The sequence below is a fragment of the Piliocolobus tephrosceles genome, chromosome 15 (assembly GCF_002776525.5).
Source record: "Piliocolobus tephrosceles isolate RC106 chromosome 15, ASM277652v3, whole genome shotgun sequence".
Classification (NCBI taxonomy): domain Eukaryota; kingdom Metazoa; phylum Chordata; class Mammalia; order Primates; family Cercopithecidae; genus Piliocolobus; species Piliocolobus tephrosceles.
In genome coordinates, this window is record NC_045448.1 from 37,825,074 (window position 1) to 37,848,894 (window position 23,821).

The following is a 23,821-nucleotide window of genomic DNA, read 5'->3' on the forward strand; positions in this document are numbered from 1 at the left end:
ACAAAGTCCACTGCTTTACAGTGTGCCCACAGGCAGTCTGTGTCAAAAACTTGATGTCAGCTTTTTGGAGTGGGATCTTGGAAGAGGAGCCGTGCTCACTGTTATTTGCCTGGTTAGTGAATTGAAGATGGAGCTCTCTTTTCTTGAAACTCTCGGTGGTGGGAAAAAGAAACGCACCTTAGCATCCAAAATAAAGACAACCACACACACACACCAAAACAGAAACAGCCATTTTGTTTTAAAAAGATCTGGTCACTGACAGACTTTCTTTCTGTCCTGCCACTCTGGTCCTCTCGGGTTAATTCATCTCCTGCTGCAGGATCTATAAAATACTATATTGAGACGACTTCACTAGGTTTCCAGCAGTGGGATTTTCCAGCTACTGGAAATACCCAAGGCCAGTGTAAGCTCATTTGTTTTTCTTAATTTGAGCCTTAATTGCAGAGCCTACTTGTTGCTGGATGCTAATCCCCTCAAGCACTTCTGAGGCAAACACCCTAGGAGAGGATGTGGACAGAAGTACCCATGGAAAATGGGACAGCGTGACAGAGGCATCAGCAGGTGGACAAACGTCACATGTACCTCCTCTGCATCATGTGGATGAGCAGGTTCCAGGTGATAAAACTGAGAAGGCGCCTCCCATTGCAGGGCCCTAGCAATGTAATGCTGTTCAGAAAGTTCTTAATACAGAAGTGCCTGTATTAGTCAGTGTTCTCCAGAGAAAAGGAACTACTGAGAGAGAGAGAGAGATTATAAGGAATTGGCTCACACAATTATGGAGGCTGGCAAAGCCCAAGATTTGTAGGGTGTGTTGACAAGCTGGAGACCCAGGAAAGCCAATGGTGTAGTTACAGTGTGAAGGCTGACAGGTTTGAGGTACAGGAAGAGCCGATATTCCACTTTAGGTCCAAAGGTGGCAAACAACCAATTTTTCCCTTTAGTTCAAAGGTCATCAGGCAGAATAGTTTCTATCTTATTTAGAGAAGGGTCAGCCTTTTTGCTCTATTTGGACCTTTGTCTGATTGGATGGGGTCCACCTACATATGGTGGGCAATCTGCTTTACTCAGTCTACTGATTCAAATGTCAAATATCATCCAAAAATATCCTCACATAAACATCCAGTATAATGCTTGACAAAATGTTTAGGTACCATGTGACCCAGGCAAGTGGACACATAAAATTAATCATGGCAACACCTGGTCATGAAATGATAAAACCAAGCTTCAAATCTAGTTCTGTCTGACTCCAAAACCCATATCCTTTCTACTGCTATAGTTACCAATTTTGTTCTCAGGAAACTTAATTGTTCTTAAGGAGGTAAGAGCTATAAACATAAAAACTCTACATAAGAAAAGTATGTGAGACTGGGCGTGGTGGCTCACATCTGTAATCCCAGCACTTTGGGAGGCCAAGGTAGGTGGATCACCTGAGGTCAGGAGTTTGAAATCAGCCTGGCCAACATGAAAAAACCCCATCTCTACTAAAAATACAAAAACAAGCCGGGCATGGTGGCAAGAGCCTGTAATCCCAGATACTCAGAAGGCTAAGGCAGGAGAATCACTTGAATCTGGGAGGCGGAGGTTGTAGTGAGCCAAGATCATGCCATTGCACTCCAGCCTGGGTGACAAGAACAAGACTTCGTCTCAAAAAAATAAAAAAGTACGTGAAATAGTATGTTTCATTATGATAAATTACAGTCATATTAATCAGATAATTGGCCCATCTGCTGTAAAGTGTGAACCATGAGTATACCCAAGTTTTATTCCCAGTGGTGTAAATGTCCTTTTTTTTCATGATTTCTTGAGTAGGATACCAAGTTTAACACACACTGGAGTGCCTTTCAACTCCACAGGGAGGCTGGAACTCAGAGGGGTCTGGACCTTCCAGGCAAGTCCCTGGCTCTGCTCAGGAGGTCTAGCTATCTGCTGATACCATGTGATACAGTTTGGCTCTGTCCCCACCCAAATTTCATCTTGAATTGACCCGGTAGCAAGTAATTGGATCATGGGGGCGGGCTTTTCCCATGCTACTCTCGTGAAAGTGAATAAGTCTCATGAGATCTGATGGTTTTATAAAGGGCGGTTCCCTCCACATGCTCTCTTGCCTGCTGCCATGTAAGATGTGCCTTTGCTCCTCCTTCACCTTCCCTCATGATTGTGAGGCCTCCCCAGCCATGTGGCACTATAAGTCTGTTAAACCTCTTTCTTTTATGAATTACCTAGCCTCAGGTATGTCTTTATTAGTAGCATGAGAATGGACTCATACATCATGCTACATACTTGGTGACAGCAGTGATGAAGACAGTGCCCAGGATTGCCTTCCCATGACAGCTAGCAAGGGCCATGATGCTTTGCAATTTACTGTCAGCCCACAATTGACTTCCATTCCATAGACACTCATGGGTGCCTGCTATAATACATAAAAAGCACAATATTGAAACAGACTGGGGCCAAAGGGAGACAAAGACCCAGTCTCTGCCTTCCGATTGCTTGTAATAGGAGGGGATAAGAAACACGGCTGTGTAAGAGAAATGCCAGATGATAGATACATGCAATATACTCTGGCAGTTCCCAAGGGGAGTGATATCACTGCACCCAGTGGGGAGCTGAGCAGAAAAGACATTTGACGTAGGCCTGGGAGTATGTGTAGGAGTCCAGCAGACAGGGATAGGGAGGGAAAAACAGGAGCAAATGCACAAAAGAGGAGAAGCAGAGGATTTGTTTAAACAGCAATGACTCATGCAGTTTGTCTGAATTGCAGAATATATGAGAGGGAGTAGCAGGAATGAGATCTATTTTCTGGGCTTGCACTTCTCCCTAAACTCCAGTCATCTGTAAGCTTCATCTCTTTTGGCTCGTCCTCCTGAGCAGGAGCAGACACCCCCAGGGAACAGGCAGCACTTGCCCAGCAGTCAGGCTGCTGAACTGCTCTCCTGTGTGTGTGCATGTGAGGACCCATGATGCAGGGGCCACAGTGTCCTCCTCACCCAGGAACTCAGCCTGGTTTATGAAAAGGAACCTCGCTGGCCTGGGCAGCTGTTCTGATTCACTTACTGAACTCCTGCCGTCTCTGTCCTACCCTGCCACCCAGGCCAGCCTCTCTGTGCTGAAGCTGAGACCTTCTGAACAGAAGGCTGGGTCAGCTCTGCTTGCAGTCAGAGGACACTGAGGAGGCCACCACTTACAGGGGCCCATGTCCTCTCAGGTCCCCAGTGCTCCTAGGGTGGGCAGCCAGCACTGCTTTCCATCTGATTCCAAGCAATAGCTAAGGCTGGTGGCTACCTATCAATTAAGCTGTAAGATGTTTGCCCTTGGGATGTGGTTTGAGTGTCAGTCTGAGGTTTAAAACAAAACAAAACAAATTCTGTTTCACTGCATCTTCAATTGTTGACTTCTGGAGAAGTATCTCCTAAAGATGTGCTAGGCACAATCACCCGTGGGCCAAACTCCATGAACAGAAGTGGGCATGTTAGAATCCTGCGTCAGCTCTTCCTTCATCTCGCTGCCTGGGAAGGTGTCTGATTTTACCCCTGGCCCCAGCTTCTCAGCTCTGATGTCTGCTGTTCATCAAAACTGACTGGAGGGTTGCTAGAAATGCAGAGGCTGGGGCTCACCCTAGGCTTGATGAATCCTAGTCCTCAGACTAAGGACATAGGCCTGTGGGCTTTTATTTTTTATATATCTCCCCAGGTGATTATTATACACAGCCAGTGTAGAAAACCCCTGCCTTAGGCAAATGCCTTTTAAATTTTTTTGTGTGTTCACATTCTCTATTCATTGCCTCCTAGAATTTCAAGCGTTAGGAAGAATCTTGGAAATCAACTAGTCTAGCACTTTCTAAACTCATGGTAGTGAGAACCAGCATAGGAGCTGGGGATATAGCGGGCAGTCCTTCCCAGGCTTATATGACCCGGAAGCATCTGCACTTAGAGTAGAGATTAGCCTCCCACTGCTGGAGGGACACAGGTGGGAAGCGCTGGCCCAGCTCACGCCTGCATGATGATATAGGCTCTGGACCTCCCGCTTCATTCCCCTCTGCCTGTGCTGCTTCTGCCTGATCCTACACCCCCAGATTGGGGTAGCGATGACACGTGTAAACACATGAGATACTGGTGGAAAAACCATGTTCTACAAGTGTGTGAGATGATGCAGGCAGTGGCCCAGGTGACTTGGCCTTTTTCTCAGTATTGCTTTGAGACAGTGCCATCGTAGAGTATCTTAGAATCAGTGAAGAAAGGAGGCCTTTTTTTCAAGGATTTTTTTAAGAAATAAGAGATTCTAGATCTTGGGACTTGGAAATCAAGAATCCTCAACTTCCATCCCAGCTTGAACACAGGTTCTTTGTTACATTCTGAGGGAGCTTAGAACAGGAATCAACCTCCGACCCCAGGGGCTGTCAAGGCTGAGTTCCTAGCAACGCTCAGCCAGGGGTAGATGCTGGTAGCAGGTGGGAGGATGGGCAGCCGGCACGTGGGAGACGAGAGTGGGGAGCAAGAGGAGGCTGGGAGGGGTGTGGACAGAATGAGACTGCCTTGGACCCTCCCTGCCCAGAGTTCAGGCTGCATGTGGCCCACCTGGCACCTGACACTCCATATAGTATCAACTAAATGGACTCTTCAGCTAATGATCTAAGGACTATAGAGTTACTTGCTTTACACTCTCAGGAAATCTAGCCTGGTGCCTTGTTCAGACAGATTGTTCATTATTGTATGAATGATAATGGACTAAAAATGACACAGCAGGGAACTTCATCTTCAAAGGAAAACTGCTCTTACCGACTTTCCTAAGGAAATCTGCCCAGTTCTAGGAGGAAGAGCTCTCTGGCAAGTTGGGGCTGGCCCCCATTTCTCATCAGTTCATCAGAGATACAGAGCGGGTCCAGGAGTCCTCCCCCCGCCCTCCCCACCACACACACACTTAATCCATTTATTTTCAGATCCTTGCCCAGAAATCTCCAGGAACCCTGACCAGGCCTTGCATCCCCACGTCCAAAAATTTTGCAGCAAGAAAAGCCATTCTCACTTGAAGCTTTTAATAGCAAATAAACAAAGTGATCCAGGCTCCAAATGGTCCGGGCAAGGCCACCCCGCATAGGGTTGTGAATATCACAATAGGTGATTGTTTTAAAGTGTTTTAATGAGTCTCAAAACATCCTACATAATATCAGCCTCCACTTCGGTCCTCTTGACAGGCTCCAGTAAATAACATGAGTTGACAGGAATAAAACAGCTTGCTCAGGAGTAATTGAGTGGAATTAGAATGAACAGACAAGAAAGAAAAATTGGCGCTTCGGTCACAAGGAACTTTTTGTTAGGAACGCTCTGGGGGATTTGGTGGGATGTGGTCCCGCTGACTAATCACCAGTATAGAAAGTTTACAATCTCTCCACCATGCCAACATCTTTAATAACTTGAAAAGCACAAGAGGTGGCTGTTAATTTCAAAGACAGTTATATGAAGCTTTTATTGAGTGTGGCGCAGAGTATATAGTTAGCAGCCTGCAAGATAATGAACCCTTTAAATAAGGCTTTCAAAAAAAAAACAGTTTTATTTTTGCTTGAGCCAAAAGAACAGCGATTTTCTTCTGGTTATTTTAAGGCAGAAAAATGCATATGAAGTACAATCTCTCCATTGCACACACAACCAGCCACTTTTGTCATCAAAGACATCTGTCCTTGATGCCACAGAACCGTGACTATTCGTGGAATAAGGGTTGATATTGTCATGACACTCCTTTCCCAGGGAAAGAGCAGATGGGCAAGGAAGGAGTTAAATGCGGTGGCACCACCCTCATTTTCTTGTGGACAGTGGGGCTTCTCTCCTTACCCTTGGCTGATGATGCTGTGAAGAGGTAGAGCCCTCTCGTGCACGTAATGTCATGATGTGGCGAAACCAGAGATGAAACCAGTGTGTTTCTGAGATACAGGGAAAGAGAAACAACCAGGACAAGGGCAGGACTTCACATGATTCTGCAGGAGGTATTCTGTGGGCCAGAGACCATGTGTGAGGGTCAAAGTGGGTACAGATGGGCTTTCTGCTCTGGGGCCTTCTAATCATGGCCCGTTCCTACCTCTTCATGCAGCATTCCAGGAACAGATGAAATGGGCTGTTGATGGGCCTGGAACCTCTGAGCTATGGTGACAGGGATGAGTCCTCCCCCTAGCCCCCCAGGCAGTTATCTATGATTCTGACCTATGAAATACTTTATGCATCTATCATTCTCCCTCTCTTCCTCCGCCTCCTTCCTTCTCCCCAGTGTGTATATATGTGTAAGTGTGTGGAGAGATTGAGAGAGAGAGATTTGTCTTGCCCATCTTCGAAGCCATCAATCATTTATCGTCCTGTCATTGTTGTGTTAGGTGTTGGTTAAGTGCTGCGCTAAGAGCTAAGGATACAAATGTGAGAAAGTCAGACACGACCCCCTCCGACCTCCAAGCATCTAGGCCAGCCCCAGCTGGGCCCCGCCAGCAGCAGGCAGGTGCCACCCCAGCGGGGAAGCTGCCTTCACCCCTCATCCCCTCGAATATGCTGTGACTCACAACAGTGGCTTCAGCTGTGGGTCCCTCCTGGGCTGAGGCTCAATGGGACCAAATCCTACTGGCCAAGGAGTCAAAACAAAATAACAACAACAAAAACAAAAACAGGTCTTTTCTGAGCCAGTCCTGTGAGGAAAGAGAACAATGTAAACAGAGAGATTCCTTAAAGAAAAACGATTTATTTCCTGCCTCAGTCCTGGCAACAAACATTGTCTTTCTCATTACCTAATTCAGTCTTGTTGGCAGCATATGTTCTGGCTTCACTCTGATTTTTTTTTTTAAAGACACATCTCTGCCCTTCGTATAATATGGGAAGTTTAGCAGTTTCCGGGGATCGGTCCTGCAAGATACATCAAGTTTTACCTCTTTCTAGGTGTCAGTGCTTGATAGCCCAGGAAAATCCCTTCTAGAAGTTTTCAGAATCTGGTAAGCCCTGGGCAGAAACTTATAGCGTCACTTGTCTCTGGCAGTCAGGAACATGCTGGGAGCTGCATCGTCTGTGGGAGTCTGGAATGCCTAGGAAGGCGAGTTGCAGCCTACACCGAGTTGGAGATGATCTCAGATTCCTGCTGGCCTCAGATACACAGAGATCCCAGAGGCTCTCCCTGTTTTAAGGAAAGACAGAGCTACTTCTGCAGTTATCAGGAAGCAAAATTATCTCTGAGTCAAATTCCTCTTCCAAAGGCCTTAGCCAAAAAAAAAAAGGAAATTTTTAATGTACTTTTGAAGTTGTTATACTCTTTAAATGTTTAGTGATTCCTAGTCCTGGCAGGGTCTTAAAAGCTCCTGGAGGATGTATTTGAATGCAGATTGCTGCTTCCTACTTCTGACCCTCCACCCCAGAGAATGTCTTGAGTGGGGCCCAGGAATCTAAATGTTTAACAGCTTCTCAACGATTCTTCTGTTTTCATCCAGTGCCGTTCGAAAGGAATAATGTTGATGCTCTCCCTCTGGGGATACCAATGGGGCAGGAACATCAAAGAGGCCCAAGACTGGATGGAATGCCCTTCTTATCTTTCTAAGAAATGGTGATCTGGGGGCTTTGATACAGCAGGGGAGCAGGAATGCGGGGTCTGGGAAGCTCTCAAGCCAGGACCAAACACCCCTTTCTTAAGCATGCCAGCCTGCTGACTCACATCCACGGGAGCTTGGTCAGTGGGCTCCCAGCAGTCCCCGGAGATGTGGTCAGTAGAAGGAGTGTAGGAAATGCCAGTGTGTGACAAATACCATCGCTAGAGAATGACTGGTAAGCTTTTGGGGAGGTGCCCTGGGGGCCAGGCTGAGCAGCTGGCAGGGGCAGAAGGTGGGTGTCTCTGAAGTCAGTCTGAGGTTCCATAAAGCCACGTCCTTTTGCCCTCACTTCAGACCCGTCTCACCTGTCACCGTGGCCCTTGCCAGGTGTGCAGGTGCTTGCTGCCCAAGACTCCTTTAGCTACCCCATGCTCACATGAGCCTGTATAGAGACATCCTTTTGGGTTGGAATGAATCCCTCCCTCAGAAAGCCTGGGGGCATTTCTGACTATTTCAGAGCTTCTAGAATATAATCTCCTCTGCAAGCATTTGACTATGGATCCTCTGGGCAGAAGAGGCTTGCTTCTCCATGCAGGACCTACTTGTCTACAAGGAAAGAAATAGCTCCTGATCTAGTGCCCAGGGTTTGTTATTTTTAACGGCAAAAATATAGAGAAGTTACTATTCAGAGCTTCTCTCCTGGCCAACACAGGCTACGGATGAGTGGAATGGAAAGGCTGCCACGTGTACATCACCACCTGCGTGGATTCTAGTCATGGTTCAGATCTGCCTCGGCCTCTGGGAAAATGGCTCTATGCAACCAGTATACAGGCAGCTAGGGACATGCTGGGTCAGTCTATCGACAACTATTTACTGAGCTCCTGTCATTACCAGGCACACTTGAGAACTTTTTGTTTTGTGAATTAATCTTTAAAAAAGCCAGAGACATACGGGCTGTATTGCAGCCCTATGACTGACTGTGACCACATCCAAACCCCCTTCTCACCTCTGGCATTTATCAGAATCCGTACAGTGAATCTGGCCATAGCATTTTCTGCAGAATTCAGAAGATGTCTGGTTTCATACAACTCCTCTCCACCCCTTCGTTTCTGTGAAGTTCCATCTTTAAGGTGGACTGACCAGGATGATGTCAGGAGGCTGCAACACCACTAGCCTTATCTTTTAATATTAATCCTAGCAGATGAGGTATGGATGTGTGGAAGCCCCTTTTCTTCTGAACCTAAGCAACAGCTGTAGGAACCATTTAGCCAGGAGGATCGTCAGACCACAGATGACCCCTTTGGGACCCCTGAGAGTCAGGGCAGCACTCATCACTTCGTTCTTTATGTCCTCAACACATCCTAGGCTGAGCAAAGGTTCTGAATGAAGAAATGCTGAGGTTGCTTGGACTTAGCCGGAGCTGTAGAGAAGACACTTCTTCCTTTCTCATCCTTACAAGGGCTCTGGCCTCACAGCGGCAGCACTAGAGGATCTGTCCAGAGCAAGGGCCTACTCTTTCTCCCTTGCTCCTGGTCTCTTCCCACAGAGCCTCCAGGCTGGAGTGGTGATGGGTGGTTCAAACTTCTCCTGTTACCGTCTCTGTCTGAGTCAGGGCTGCAGACTCTCCCTTGGGAAGCATGGCTGGAATTTCATACTTCCTTCAATCGTTCATGGAGTATGGATTGAGTTGCTACTGGGTACCAGCCAATCTCACTGGGCCCGCCTGGTGGTCTGCCAATCCAGATACTGAATACTTACTATGGTGAAGGTGCTATCAAGATGAGGCCACGCAGGCCTGGTCAAGACTTGGGACATCAAATGGCAGGGCAAAGGTGAGGAAAGGCAGCTCTTGGTGTAAGAAGTGATATCCAGCAAACCCACAGGGCAGCAGTGGGGTCTGGGGAGAAACTTAACACTGAAGAGGTCCCTAGGATCTGTGGTCATAGCAACTAGGAAAGCTGGTTTGCAACCCCTCTTCTACACGCTCAGCACCACCTAAGGGCCCAGCTCTTCTGGATTTGAAGGGCTAGTACCAGACTCAGACAATTTTCCTGGCAGGGGCCACATAGAGATCCATTTGCTTAGAATGTTGTAGTTTATTCTTTGAGGTTAGTAGAGAGATCGTAGGAACCATAACACTTGGGCCTTGCCCTCGAGGTTTTTCTGTCTGTGGAAGTACTGTGGGTATTCTTCCCAAAAATACAATGGTGAGTTCAGGGTCAAGAGGAGCCGGGAATCTCAGAGCCTCTCCCTCTGAAAAATGGGGCTGAAGGATCCCTGTTCTTCCTCCCTGCACAGTGAGGAACTATGCCCTCACCCTGCACCATTTCACCCTGGCTCAGGGATAGAATGTCCTCATCACAATATGCAGGTCTATCCCTGGGTTAAAGGAAGAAGAGATTAAATGAGGCCTATTGGATTTCCTAAGTATTGCCTCCTCCCATTTCTTAGAGTTCTGTAGACAAGTCTTTTCTCATATAACAGGTTTTATATTTTTTTTCTTTTAAATCACGGGGTTGTTTATAAGACAGATTAAGCATAAACTCAAATGCTAAATCATCTGATACTCAACAGTCTGATACCAAATATCTGAAGTAAAAAGCCTGTGACCTGATGATGGCATTCAAGTGATAAATCACTCTGATCAGAAAAGGATGCAAGAAAAGCAGCTGAAAGTCTCTCTCTCCGGCCACGTGGCTTTGATCTCTGGGAAAGTGGATATTAGTGCAGACAGCAGTTCATAGGTCTTGATTAGTCCATTCAAACCAGTGACTATGATTTCTCTGTAGATATAAGCACAAAAAAAAGTCAATAAACGTTGGGCTGAACTTTAAACAACTGTCTTTTCAGAGAAAACCCAGTTGCATACAAGGAAGATTACTATACTAGCCTGAAGACAAATGTCTACAAATATTGTACACTCAAGTGCAGGGAGGAGTTTTGTTCAAGGCAGCACAGAAAACAAATTACTCTGGTCTTAAATAAGATCCTTTGAACAGGCAGCAGCAAATCAGTACAAATTAGGACAAATACATTCTTGACTGAGAGAATTTCCTTATTCTGCCTGAAAAATGTCACCAAACAGACTATAGACAGCTATCTCCCAAAAACTGGGGCCTCCAGTTACACGGTGGTTGAGTCAATTTGGTGGAAGTTCAAACCCCTAAACCAGTTCCTTCATTCAAATTCCTAGGTACTGGTCTTATATTTCTAGGCAGGCCATTGAAATTTGGCTGTGGTTTTATTTTGCATCTTTTGGCCAGCAAATGTTAACGCAGCACCCATAAAGCACTGAGTCCCCGGAGCCTGTGGCAGGGCCAGCAGAGACTGGATGTAATTGGGAACAAGAATGGCCACAGATCTCAGTTTTCCTGGGACGCTCCTTAGGACTATGGTTCTAGAGTCCCTTCCAGCTTGCATTTGCCACTCTCTGCAGTTTCTCAGTTTGGAATGATGAATTACAGCCACTCTAAAGGAGATCATTTCCCTAGCCCCAGGCATTGTTTCAAGGATGGATGTACATGGAGGCTTTTCATTTTAGATCAAGAAAAAGTCTGTGCTTAGGCAGGTGGAGTTGAGTCTAGAGAGAGAGGAAAGGCGCCCACCCAGCCTTGGATCTTTTCTTCTCACAGGCACCTCAGACTGAGCCCTGGAATGGGTGAGTCAGAGGCTGAACGGGCCCCACTGATGAGGAATCTTGTGAGATCTGGTGGAGAGGGGCAGACTTCCCATTTCTGTGCTGAACACAGAGGCAGCATCTGCTAGAGACCAGGGAGGTGCAGGGCCCCAGTGGCAGGGAAGCAGGTTCTGTCATAGGACTCCAGTTCCCAGCCTCTCAGGGCTTGGCCAGAGATGCACACTGAGCTTACCAGTAATACAGGTATTTTGGTAAAACCTGACTCAAATACTGTCATCATCTTCCAGTCCAGACTCCACTCCACTCCTGGACAGCAGCTAGTCCTTTGTGTTTGACCCTGCTTTTCTAGAGCCTTCCTTTGGGGGTACTTCTGTCTCCTACCAGACTACAAGCTCCCCCAGGGCAGGGAATTCATCTTTGCCTTGCCCACAGAGCCTGGCCACACTCATTAGGTTCATTAGAGGGTACCCAAGCAATATTGGTTGAATTAATGAATGAAACATAATGAAATACAATGCATCTAATTCGTCAGTTTGGCAGCAGCTGGCAAAGCTTAAAAGCTGAAGTTATCAAGGAATGGGCTAACTCATAAAACACTTCAGCCCTCTTTGCCCCTTTTTGGTTGAGGAAACACCGGCGATCAGAGTAGCTCTTTGTGTGTGTTAATGACTAGAGTCTAAACATGCAAGTCTCTTTTTATCCATGATTTTTTCATGCAGTGAAGCTATATGAAAGTAAGATGACTGAGAGAGAGTTTAACTTACTGGAAAAGATTTAGACATGTGTTGAATGACTAATTTCAAGGTCCAACTCTGCATCCTTTTTCAAGAAACCTCTTGGTGAGAGAGCAATGAATAGTGGCCCTTGGCTACCGTGTTGGGTCTGCACAGCTTTCAGGGGAAGTGGTCACTCTTTATTGACACGCATTTTCCTTATTTAACCACATGTTCCATGCACAGATGGTATTTATCTTCAGATGACTCACACCCTTGTCAGCATACCTTTCTATATTAAATATCCCTATCACGTACAAACTGGACCTCAGAGTGGGCTGAGTGGTATTAGAACAATCTCTTCCCCCTTTTTAGAAGCTGTGAAAATTTTTGAATTGACTCACAAAATCCACTTCCCAATGAACTAAGACTTTGTAGGATTTTCCTATTTAAGATCTGGGTTTAAACCCAGCCACATAACTGGCTACGTGGTTTTAAAAGTACTATCTCTGTGCCTCAGTTTAATTACTTATAAAGTGAGAGCAATTTCCCTGATCTTATAGAGTCACTGAGATGATTAAATGAGGTAGTGGCACTGAGAAGGTTTGAAGCAAATATTTTTTGAAAAAATAAATGACTAAAACAATAATATGAATGTTAAAAATCATCAACCAATTTAGTGTGTATGATGAGGCTTATTATTTACTGAGTGATCCCTACGCATAAAGAATAGTTCTAAGTTCTTAAACACATACCACCTTGTAGTTAAGGAATTAGAATGTAAGCCTACATCTTGTGGGTGGGCACCTAAGACCACACTCTTAACATCTACCTGCACTGCCTCTTCTTATTTGTAATCAATGTGATAAACTCCTTTTGGCACTAAATACTGCCCTGGAAACAGTGGTCAGCTTTTTAAACTGTGGCTGCCTTTACTCTAATGTAACTGAGGTCCTTAGAGTTTTGTAACTTACTGAGTGAAATTAAAAAACAACAACAACAACAACAAAAAACCCTTATGACATCTTGGTTTCTGCACTAAGTAATCAATGACAAATTTGGGGATCAGGTATCTAGCTTCTGCTACCTGTTATTCTGAACTGAGAATGCATCAGACTCAGGGCTCAGAAATAGCTTCACTGAGAGTAGAAATGAGAATGAGTTTCTAGGTAGTGAAAACTGGAGCATACGATGACTTGACTCTACAAGTTGGGCAAGTAGCAGTCCTCTCCCGTTTCTGGTAAGGGTTTCATTTTTCTTGGGCACAGTATTTTCCTGGGTTCTGATAGCCTCTACTGACTTTGAACTCATCCTCTGTCATTGTAAAAGAGTATACAAGCATTTGCTCAGAACTGTGCTAGACTCTGTGTGATTACTTCAAGACAGCTCTATCATAATAAGAGCTATCACTTACTATGAGGCTGCGATGCTCCAGAGACTATGCTAAGTGCTTCATGTTTTTTTACAGTCAGGGTAGGCTAGTTTATGCTGTGGCAACAAACAACTCCCAAATCTTAGTAGCTAATGATAAGCTTACTTCTCAGTCTCATTAAATGTTCAGTGCAGGTTGGCTGGGGGCTCCACTCCACCTTGCTTCACATAGTGTCCTGGAATTACAGTTTCCACCATCAAGTATGTTACCAGTTGCCCGGAGTCTCACCTCTAGAATTCTTGCATACAAGGTCAAGAAGTCTCCTTGAACTTTTGTAACTTTGCCATCTTGTGCTCTTAAAGAAAACACTAATTGTATGTTTTGAAATCCAGAAAAGGAAAAGAGTGAGGGATGTTAAGATCAGTCACTCCAGCCCTGGCTTAAGCCTCCTCTGGCACAGGCCCCAAGGGTGAGCTTGCTTCTGTGGATTTCCAGCCGGGAAGCACCACCCCAGTTTATTTTCAGAGGTAGAAACTGAAGCAACAATTATCTCCCATCACAGCAAATTAAAAGCCCAGGCTCACCCATCCCAGGAGTGGGGTGAGCACAGGACCATAATGACAGGCCAAGGTTAGTGCATTTCCTTTAAAGGCATGAGCCACTCATGAAACACACAAAATAAACAGAGACATAAAAGTCCATGGAAAAGGCCCACAAGTGAGAGCAAGCGTTTGTGCCAAGATCAGAGAGTGTATTTTGATTTTTGAGGAGATTGAGGATTGTAGCAGCAAAAAATGCTTGGCGGATGAGTTGTGGTCTGTGTTTAGGATAATGTGGAAGCTATTGTGTACAACGCTGCAGAGGGTCAGGGCTGAGTGGCCCTATCTGTCACACACGTACATTTCTATGGCCTTAGAGCCTGGTCTACTTCCACCCATTCTTATCAGAATCTCCATTCCTGCCCGGACACCTGCTCGACAGAGCAGTGTGGCCCTGCTGGCCAGAGCTTTTGCTTGGAATGTCTCTCCTCTCATATCACTCTCTCTTTTTTTTTTTGAGATGGAGTCTCACTCTCACCCAGGCTGTAGTGCAGTGGTGCGATCTCTCACTCTGTTGCCCAGGCTGGAGTAAGTGGCGTGATCTTGACTGACTGCAACCTCCGCCTCCCAGGTTCAAGCGATTCTCCTACCTCAGCCTCCCAAGTAGCTGGAATTACAAGCGTCCGCCACCACACCCGGCTAATTTTGTATTTTTAGTAGAGGTGGGGTTTCCCCATGTTGGCCAGGCTGGTCTCAAACTCCTGATCTCAGGTGATCCATCTGCCTTGGCCTTTCAAAGTGCTGGGATTATAGGCGTGAGCCACTGTGCCCATCTCTTATGTACTATGCCAGCATCATTGCCAGGAACTTAGCCAAAACTCACCTCTTTCAGGAAGTCCTCCAGGACTAATGCTTCCGGGCTCTAGGATCCTCCTGTTGCAGGTTGTTTATATAGCTGTCTCTGCTACTTAATGTCAGTGAAGATGTGTGGTTGTGTCAGTTTTTTGGGGAGTTCTTCTGAGCTTTGTTATAAGATCTTCAGGAGTATAGATTTTTATTTTTCCTTACATTTATGCTACACATGTTTAACTTGCAAAAAACATTTTCCCACGCACCACCTAATTTTATCTTCAGTATCACCTGGTGAGGTGGGTAGGGATTCCATATGAAAGATGGGAACTTATATAGCAAGATGGCTAGGAGTACGGGCTTTGGCTTGGGCAGGTTTCTAATCTCTCTAAGCCCCAGTTCTCTCACCTGTAAAACAGGAATAAAAATAGTTTCTGCCCATAGGTTATTTTAAGGATTAAATGAGATAATACAGGTAACATGCTTACCTCACACAGTAAAATTGTTGTTGTTTTAATGATGGTGGAACTCAGGCTCGGAGAAGTAAATACACAAGAGGTGGCTCAGTGTGGTGTGAAAAGCAAAGGGCTTGGAGGCAACAGATTCTGATGGTATCTGACATGTGGTGACTTTGGAAAACCACTTTGCCTCTCTGGACCTCAGTTTCTTACTCTTTTAAATAGGAAAAAAAATACATCATATGTCACATATGTGTTGGGGAGTTTGAGAGGATTCATTCAAAAGTACTTTTGAAAGCATAATGTAAATTGTGGCATGCCTCAGAAATGTTAATTTAATTAACCTGCTTAAATTCATGCAACAGGTCCGTGCTGGAGCCAGATTTCCTTATCCCTGGTGTCCTTTCCAGCAGGCTGAGTCTCCTCGGAGCCTCTAAAATGATGCTGGCTTGCTGACGGGGCACATAGGAGGGCTGCGTACCACGCTTCAAGCACTTAGCATTGAGCCGTGGTGGGTCCAGCTGGCAGTCTCACCCTCTCTCCTCCCCACACTCACGGACATTGAAGTTGTGTGGAGAAAGCAGAGCTCAGAAACCAGAGCCACTTCTGCTCTCCCTGAGAGAGGAAGAGCATCTCTGCTGTTCCTCATCTTCACCTCATCTCTGCTGTTGACAAAGAGAACAAGAGGGGCAGTGAGAGAGATTTAACTGTTATGTTGGTGCAGAAGTAATCATGCGTTACATTAAAAGTAATGGCAAAACCCGCGATTACTTTCTCACCAACCTAATAAAATGGATCCTAGTGCATTAGGGATGGTGGCACTAGGACTGAACCTAAGAAGGAAGGGAGGACTCTTAGAATCTACACAGCAACCTGCATCCCAAAGCATGTGGATTTTATTAGTGTTTTCCCATTGGCCCGCGGACTAACTTCTCAGAAACCAGCTTCTTTGTTTGATCTTCAGGGAGAACGTGGTTTGGTTTTCACTGCACGAAGTCACTTTGGCCTTCTCCCCTGTCTGTGGGCAAGTTCAGGGTAGAAACTACCAGATGCTCTGAGAATTACACCATGGCCTTCCCTGCTCAGAGAAGAACAATCTGCTTCTGATGTTTCACTTTGGTTGTAAAGGACTTCAGGGATCATCTCAGCCTCTTCAGACCAAAATTCCTCTGAAATGCTTAAATTGGCCCAGACAGGGTCAGGTCTGGAATAATCAGTTCAGCTTATGCTGAAATACCTTATTTCCATCCTGCCTGTTTCCATATCCACTTTTCTGAGCATTATTTCCTCCAGAACCATTTAGAGATCTCTGAGGAGCTGATTAGATGATGATGAGGTGAGCATGCTCTCACCACATGGCCGCGAGGATTGATAGAGATCAAGGACTGAGAGGTTTGGCCCCAAGCTTGACTGAGGATATCGGGGATATTCCCAAGACCCTCTATCAGACACAGATGGTCTGACCCTTTATTGATCATAAGGATGAGGTGGAAGTTAATGAGACTCTCAGCTTGGAACTCCCTGGATGTAAGATTATAGCCTATCTGTTTATCCAAAGAATTACATGTATCAGAGCAGTAGGTCTTCACAAATTCATTAGGTTCATAACAATCAACCATAGTTACAGGACAAAGATGCTGTGAACTCCCTTCTTACGCCTGTTCAGTATCTGCACAATCTTAGCCTCTAAATATATTCCTTCTGTCTCACCTTAATCATTCATTGCTTATCTATTTCCTCCCAACAGTCTACCTCAAAATTTAGTGGCCTACAATAGCAACCATGTAAACCATGTATTTGCTTATGCTTCTATAATTTGGACGAGGTTCAGCTGGGCAGTTCCTCTGCCAGTCTCACCTGAGGTCATGTGCACTGCAGTCAGTTGGCAGGTGAAGGGGTGGGGAGTTGGAGAAAGACTAACTGGTCCCAGCCAGCCTCCATCACATGTCTCAGGCCTCAGTGGAGATGGCTGGAACTACTGAGAGGAGTAGGACACTCTCCCCATGTGATCACTCATCCTCAAGGAGACCAGTCTGGGCTTTCTTAAGCTTGGAAGTCACAGGGCATCAAGAAGGTGAAAGCAGACACTGAGGGCTCAATGTCACTTCTGCCACATTCCATTGATCAAAGCACATCGTAGTGCCAGCCCATATTCAAGGGGCAGAGGAAATAGACTCTGCCTTTTATTGGATGACAAATTAACATTGCAAAGAAGCATGTATCTAGGAATGGAAGAAATTTCTGGGGCCATCCTCATAATATATCACAGTCACTAAAGCTGCATATTTATAAATTATTGCTTTCACCCTTTAGAAATGGCTTGTTCCTTATTGGCAAGGGCAGATGGAGACTCCAATTGGGATGACTCATCTAAGTGGGGCTATAGAATGAACATTTATGGAATGTCAACTGTGTGTAAGCATTGTACACATATAATCCTATTTAATCCTCAAAACAACTTCATGATAGGTCTTATCTCCATTTTATTACTAAGAAAGCTGATATTCAGGGTGAGTTATTGAATTACTGAATGTCAATCAGTTATAATGGAGGGAGTTGAGGCTTTCTCCACCTGTAAAATGGGAATCATAGTACTTACCACCAGCAGAGTTGGGAGGATGAAATGAAGTGCTGTTTGTGGAAGTGGCTGGTAAACCCCAAAGCACTGTACAAATGTTAATTTTCATTTTCATTGAGCCAGGCAGACATTTTGTGGGGAGGAGGATTGTCTAGGAAGGCGCCAGAGTCATCTGAGCCAGACACCAACTGTTGTGTGTCTCTCAGCTGCTATTTACTTTGGCTTCAGCCCAAATCCTTCACGCAATGCCTTTGGCGGTCACAGACAAGAAAGAGCCCTGTGGGCCAGGCTGGCAAGCCAGGACATGCTACAGGTAAAGACAGACACGCTTCCAGTGGAAAAAGGAAGAGACTGAAACAAAGCTCTAACTGCCTTGCTGCTATCCTCAACTACCCTAGCTGCAAAGTTTTTTATTATTTCACTCAAGGTCACATACACAACCTTGAATTGCTCTGAACCTACTTTCTCCCAACTCTTCTTTTCACTAATTCTCATCCCAATTCTTTCCAAACCTCATTCTCTCATTATCCCATCTACATCTTCAGTCTATATACCCAATGTTTCCTCCCCCTCCCTGTCTTATTTGGATTCTGTAAGACCTAATTCTGTGACAGACCTCATTCTTACAGGGACCAGGAGGGAAGGTCAACCTTTTGCAAAGTCAGTCTGCACCAGTCTTCTCTTTATACATCTACTATCTACCCAAACTAAGATCTCTTCCTCCTTTGAGATTTAGGCTGCTCAGATACACCACGTTTTTTTTTTGCCTGCCTTGTTGCTGTCATCTATTGACCTCCCGTCAGTCACCACCATCCTTCTTTGGGAGTTCTGGCATTTCACTCACAGCCTACCTGCCATCACCAAGGACAACTTCAACACTCATCGAACATCCTAGACTCAGAATTCCTCAACTTTTGCAACCCCATTATGTTTCATCCATGACAGCTGAATACTATCCATCCACTGGCAAAAAAAGACTGCCTTGCAGATTGACTAGTTCAACTCACAGAAACTGTTCGCAAAAAAAATGCCTGATGCAGGTGACAAAAGAAAAGTCAAATTTGGAGTCAGGAAATCTGGTTTTGGAGTCTTATCTCAACTCCTTACCAAGTAATGAAAATTAAATACGGTACAGCTTCTCTAAACCTGAGTTTTTTCATACTTAAAAATGAGGAATAATAGTTTCTATAACACTATGACATAGTAAAAACCAAATGGGATCAAGAGTGGAAAAAAGTTATAAACCACAGGATACTCAACAAATATCACTATAACCCCTGGAAAGAAAAGGTGTATGACTGTATAAATTATATGAATCAAATTTTTGTGTTAAGCCAAAAATGAAGAGACAACACAAATTGTGAATTCTGGTTCAGATGGTGGATTGAATGCATTCTTCTATTTTCACTCCATCCCAAACTCCTGGATATTATAAATCAAGGGTGAAAAGAATGAGAAAAGAGACAATTATAGCAATGTGTTGGAAGCATGTAGTAAATAACAACAAACTTGAGAAAACTACATCCTTGGGCAGCTTTGGGAAAGCAGAGAGGGAACTGGATTTACACTACAAAATTTCCAAAACAATCAGCTGCGAGAACACTGGAATCCAGGAGTTCACCTTGCAGGTAGAAGATTGGACATACCTTCTCTGGGAAACCTGACTAGCTCAAGAGGAAACATCTTAAGAAATTGACATTGAGAGTTCCAGCCAGATCACTGCATAAAGAAACTCATATTCAACAAGACTCACCCATGTTTTGAAGCCTTTAATCAGTTTTTTAATGCCTCAAATATGTAAACATAACCAAAGACCATCAGACATATGAGGAAAGCTTCTAATGTGAGCAATAGAAATACTACTGATTTTTGTATGTTGATTTGTTTCTTGTAACTTTACTGAATTCATTTATTCTAACTTTTTTTTGGGGGGGATGACATTTTTAGGGTTTCCTAGAAACAAAATCATGTCATCTGTGAGAAGAGACAATTTAACTTTTTCCTAATTTGGATGCCTTTTATTTTTGTTGCCTAATTGCTTTGGTGAGGATTTCCAATATTATGTTGAATAGAAATGGTGAGAGTGGGCATCCTTGTCTTGTTCTGGATCTTAGAGGAAACATTTTTAACTTTGCACTAGTATGATGTTAGCTGTGGGCTTGTTATACATGGCATTTATTGTGTTGAAGTACATTACCTAGTTTGTTGAGTTTGTACCATGAAAAGATGTAAAATTTTGTCAAATGCTTTTTGTGCATCTACTGAGATAATCATATGTTTTCTTCCTTCATTCTGTTAATGCAGTATATTATAATTATTGATTTGCATATGTCAAACTATCTTTGCATCCCAAGGATAAATCCCACTTGATTATGGTGAATGGTCTTTTTAATGTGCTGCTGAATTTGGTTTGCTCATATTTTGTGGAAGAGTTTTGCATCTTTGTTCATTAGGCATATAGGCCTGTAATCTTCTTTCCTTGCTGTGTCATCATCTGACTTTGGTGTCAGGGTAATGTTGGCTTGTAAAATGAGTTCAGAAGAATTCCCTCCTCTTCGATTGTTTTGGAAGAGCTTGAGAAAACTGGTATTAATTCTTCTTTAAATGTTTGGTAGAATTTAGCCTTGAAGCAATCCCTGAGTTTTTCTTTGATGGAATATTTTTATTTCTGGTTCAATCTCATTACTCACTATTGATCTGTTCAGATTTTCTATTTCTTCATGATTCAGTCTTAGTACGTTATATGTTTCCAGGAATTTACCCATTTCTTCTAGGTTGTCTAATTTGCTGCTATGTAATTATTCATAGTAATCCCTTATAATTCTTTGTATTTCTGTGGTATCAGTTGTAATGTTCCCTCTTTCACTTCTAATTTTACTTACTTTTCTTTGTTAATCTAGCTAAAGTTTTGTCAATTTTGTTTATGTTTTCGAAAACCAATTATTCACTTTGTTTATCTATTGTTTTCTAGTCTCTATTTCATTTATTTCTGCTCTGATCTTTGTTAATTCCTTTGTTCTTCTAATTTTGGGTTTAATTTTTACTTTTTTCTTCTTTATTTAGGTATGACATTAAGTCATTTATTTGAGATCCTTCTTCTTTTTTAATGTAGGCATATATTGCTGTAAACTTTCCTTTTAGAAACTGCTTTTGCTGCATCCTATAACCCTCAGTATGTTGTGTTTCCATCTTCATTTGTCTCAAGATATTTTTAAATTTTCCTTTTCATTTCTCCATTGGTTGATTGTTCAGGAGCATGTCATTTAATTTCCACATATTTGTGAATTGTCCAGAATTCCTCCTGTTGTTAACTTCTATCACACCATTGTGGTTAGAAAAGATACTTGATATTATTTCAATCTTCTTAAATTTGTTGAGACTTGTTTTGTGGCCTAACATATGATCTATCCGGGAGAATGTTTCATGTGCACTGGAGAAGAATGTATATTCTGCTTCTGTTGGATGGAAACAAACAAAAAATAAATAAATCAATTTAGAGGAAGTGAAGATTTTGTAAGAGAAAAGAGTATATGTACAATCATGTGCTGTATAACTACGTTTGGGTCAGTAACAGGCTGCATATGTCATGATGGTCCCATAGGATTATAATGCTTATGTATTTTTTACTGTAACTTTTCTATGTATAAATATGTTTAAATATGCAAATACCATTATGTTACCTTTGCCTACAGTACTCAGTACAATAATATGCTGTACAGATTTGTAGCCTAGGTGGCAATAGGCTGTACATATAGCCTAGGTGTATAGTAATCTATACTCTCTAGGTTTGTGTAAGTACACTCTACAATGTTTTCACAACAATGAAATCACCTACATTTCTCAGATATATCCCTGTTGTTAAGTGACACATGACTGTATATGTATATTCCAGTCCTATATCAATATCTTTAGGGAAAAGATATTGCAATCATGAAACAACATCAGGATGTTTTATTAAAAAGAAACAGTCATAAAGAAAAAAAGAGCTCTTAGAAATGAAAAATATGAGAATCAAACTAAAAAACTCTGCAGAGGGATTGAAAGATAAAATTGAAGAAATCTTTCAGCAAATAGAGCAAAAAGATAAGGAGATGGAAAATAGAAGAAAAAAAGAAAAAATAGATTAGTTTAAGAAGTCCAATATGCAAACAATAGGTGACACAGATAAAGAGAATAGATAAAATCAGGGAAGAAAATCAACACAGAAATTATTTAAGAAAACTTTCCAGAATTGAAAGACATGAGCTACCATATTGAAAGAACTACCAAGTGCCCAACCCAATGAATAAAAACATACCCATATCAATGTAAATTATTATGAAATTTTAGAATGCTGGGGACAAAGATAAGATACAACAGGGTTTCAGAGGGAAAATACACTTACAAAGAAACAGGAATTAGAATTTTATCATACTTTGCAGTTGCAATGTTGGAAGTTAGAACAACGGAGCAATGCCTTCAAAATTCTGAGCTAAAACAATCTACGACCTGAAATTCTAACTCAGACAAACCATGAGTAAAATGGGATAGAATAAGAAAATTTTCAGACATGCATGATTTCAAAAAATGTACTTTCTATCAATCCATTCTTAAGAAGTTTCTGTAGGGTGTGCTCCATCATAAAAGGGGATTAAGCCAAAAAGAAACCGACATGAGGTACAGGAAAGGGAAGATCCAACACAGGATAAAGGCCAAAGATATGCCCAGGATGATATGGAAGGGTGAGCCAGGACAGCAGCTATAATACCAGACCATATAGGAACAGGCCAGAAGGCCCCAGGAGATTCTCTGAGATGAAATTGACTGACCATCAATATGTTAAGACTGACCATCAATATGTCTGAACATATTGGCAGGAGATTTGGACAACTGGTGAAGAGTTTGAAGTTACTTTAATGTAAGTATATCAAAATCAAGCAAAAAGACCAAAAATAATTATTAAGTCTAGGGAAAATAAAAGGTTGTTCAGGAAAGGAAAAATGTTTACAACATGGCTCAGCTGTGGAAACCATTTATATAGTTATAAAAATGTAACCACTGAATATTGATTTAACCAAAATTATAACTGCAATGGAAGGATGGGGAAACTGAAAAGTGTGTGGTGGTTGGTGAGGAGGGGGGATGAAAGAGAACTAAATTCTCTGTCTTCCATCATGGTAGGAAATAAATAAATAATGCCTAAAAATGAAAACTCCAAAAGTAGCAATACAAACATGTATGGACAGTCGTTTCAGCTGAAAACCATTGCTTCTGGGAAAGGGAAAGTGAAGGTGGGGAAGCTGATAATTTTTGTGACAAACCTGGTGAAATCGTTTAATTTAATAAAATACACATTAGTAACTTTGACATACAAATTTTTTAAAACTTAAATAGTGTAGATGATCCTCCCTGCCATTCCACTTATAAGGCTGTTTATGCCCAAGGGTAACAGTGAGACCAGGGAAACAGCTCTGCTTACCACCCAACCCCCACCTTCATTGCTTCAGTTCCTACAAGTCTTTCGTGTCAGGATTGTCAAAGGTGATGTTGACAACACCTGATTTTGCCCTACCTGCTGACTTTAGAACCTAATGTTTGATTAAGAGATGCCTACTCTGTATGAGAAGGGCTTCCTGCCTTCAAATAGAGGTTATTCTGTAACAACCTCTCTAGTTCCTTCCAACTCCCAGACAGGGCATAAAAATATGCAAAACCAACTCAAGTTATACAGACTCCTGCCCAAGGTCCTATGGGGTTGATGAATGACTGATGTGACTGGAGCCAAGGAGAGGTCAGGGAAGGCACTATGGAGGACGCTGTCAGCTCTGTCAACATATTCTGCCTCTTAAAACTGTGCACCAGAGTGGGAGGAGGGAACGGATCCGGAAAAATAACCAATAAGTACTAGGCTTAATATCTGGGCAATGAAATAATCTGTGCAACAAACCCTGATGACACAAGTTTACCTGTGTAGCAAAGCTGCACATGTACCCCGAACTTAAAAGTTAAAAAAAGAAAAATAAAAACTAAGTAGTATTTAAAACAATAAAAACCTGCACCAGCCATCTTATTGCTGCATTAACTTAAAGCGTGTCTGAATTGAGGCTTCTTAAAGATTTCCTTTTTCTCCGTGTAGTTGAGCACGCAAAC

The 23,821-nt window shown here is 43.1% G+C and overlaps 2 long non-coding RNA genes across 3 annotated transcripts in view; both read right to left on the bottom strand.

The window, feature by feature from the left end:
- Positions 1-6,749: 6,749 nt before the first annotated feature.
- Positions 6,750-20,009, bottom strand: LOC111545376. 2 transcript variants are annotated; one of them, XR_002732427.2, is made up of 5 exons: positions 15,459-20,009; positions 15,145-15,328; positions 14,691-15,064; positions 8,553-10,329; positions 6,750-7,140 (listed from the first exon to the last, which is right to left on the bottom strand). It is a non-coding gene; the product is annotated as an uncharacterized LOC111545376 (long non-coding RNA). The 2 variants fall into 2 exon arrangements; XR_002732425.2 differs by lacking the exon at positions 6,750-7,140 and having other exon boundaries at positions 7,262-10,329.
- A 793-nt stretch (positions 20,010-20,802) lies between these two features.
- The window catches only part of LOC111545375, a 37,219-nt gene continuing 34,200 nt past the window's right edge, over positions 20,803-23,821 (bottom strand). The window contains exon 4 of the long non-coding RNA XR_002732424.2: positions 20,803-21,147. This is a non-coding gene — a long non-coding RNA (uncharacterized LOC111545375). The remainder of the gene's footprint in view (positions 21,148-23,821) is intronic.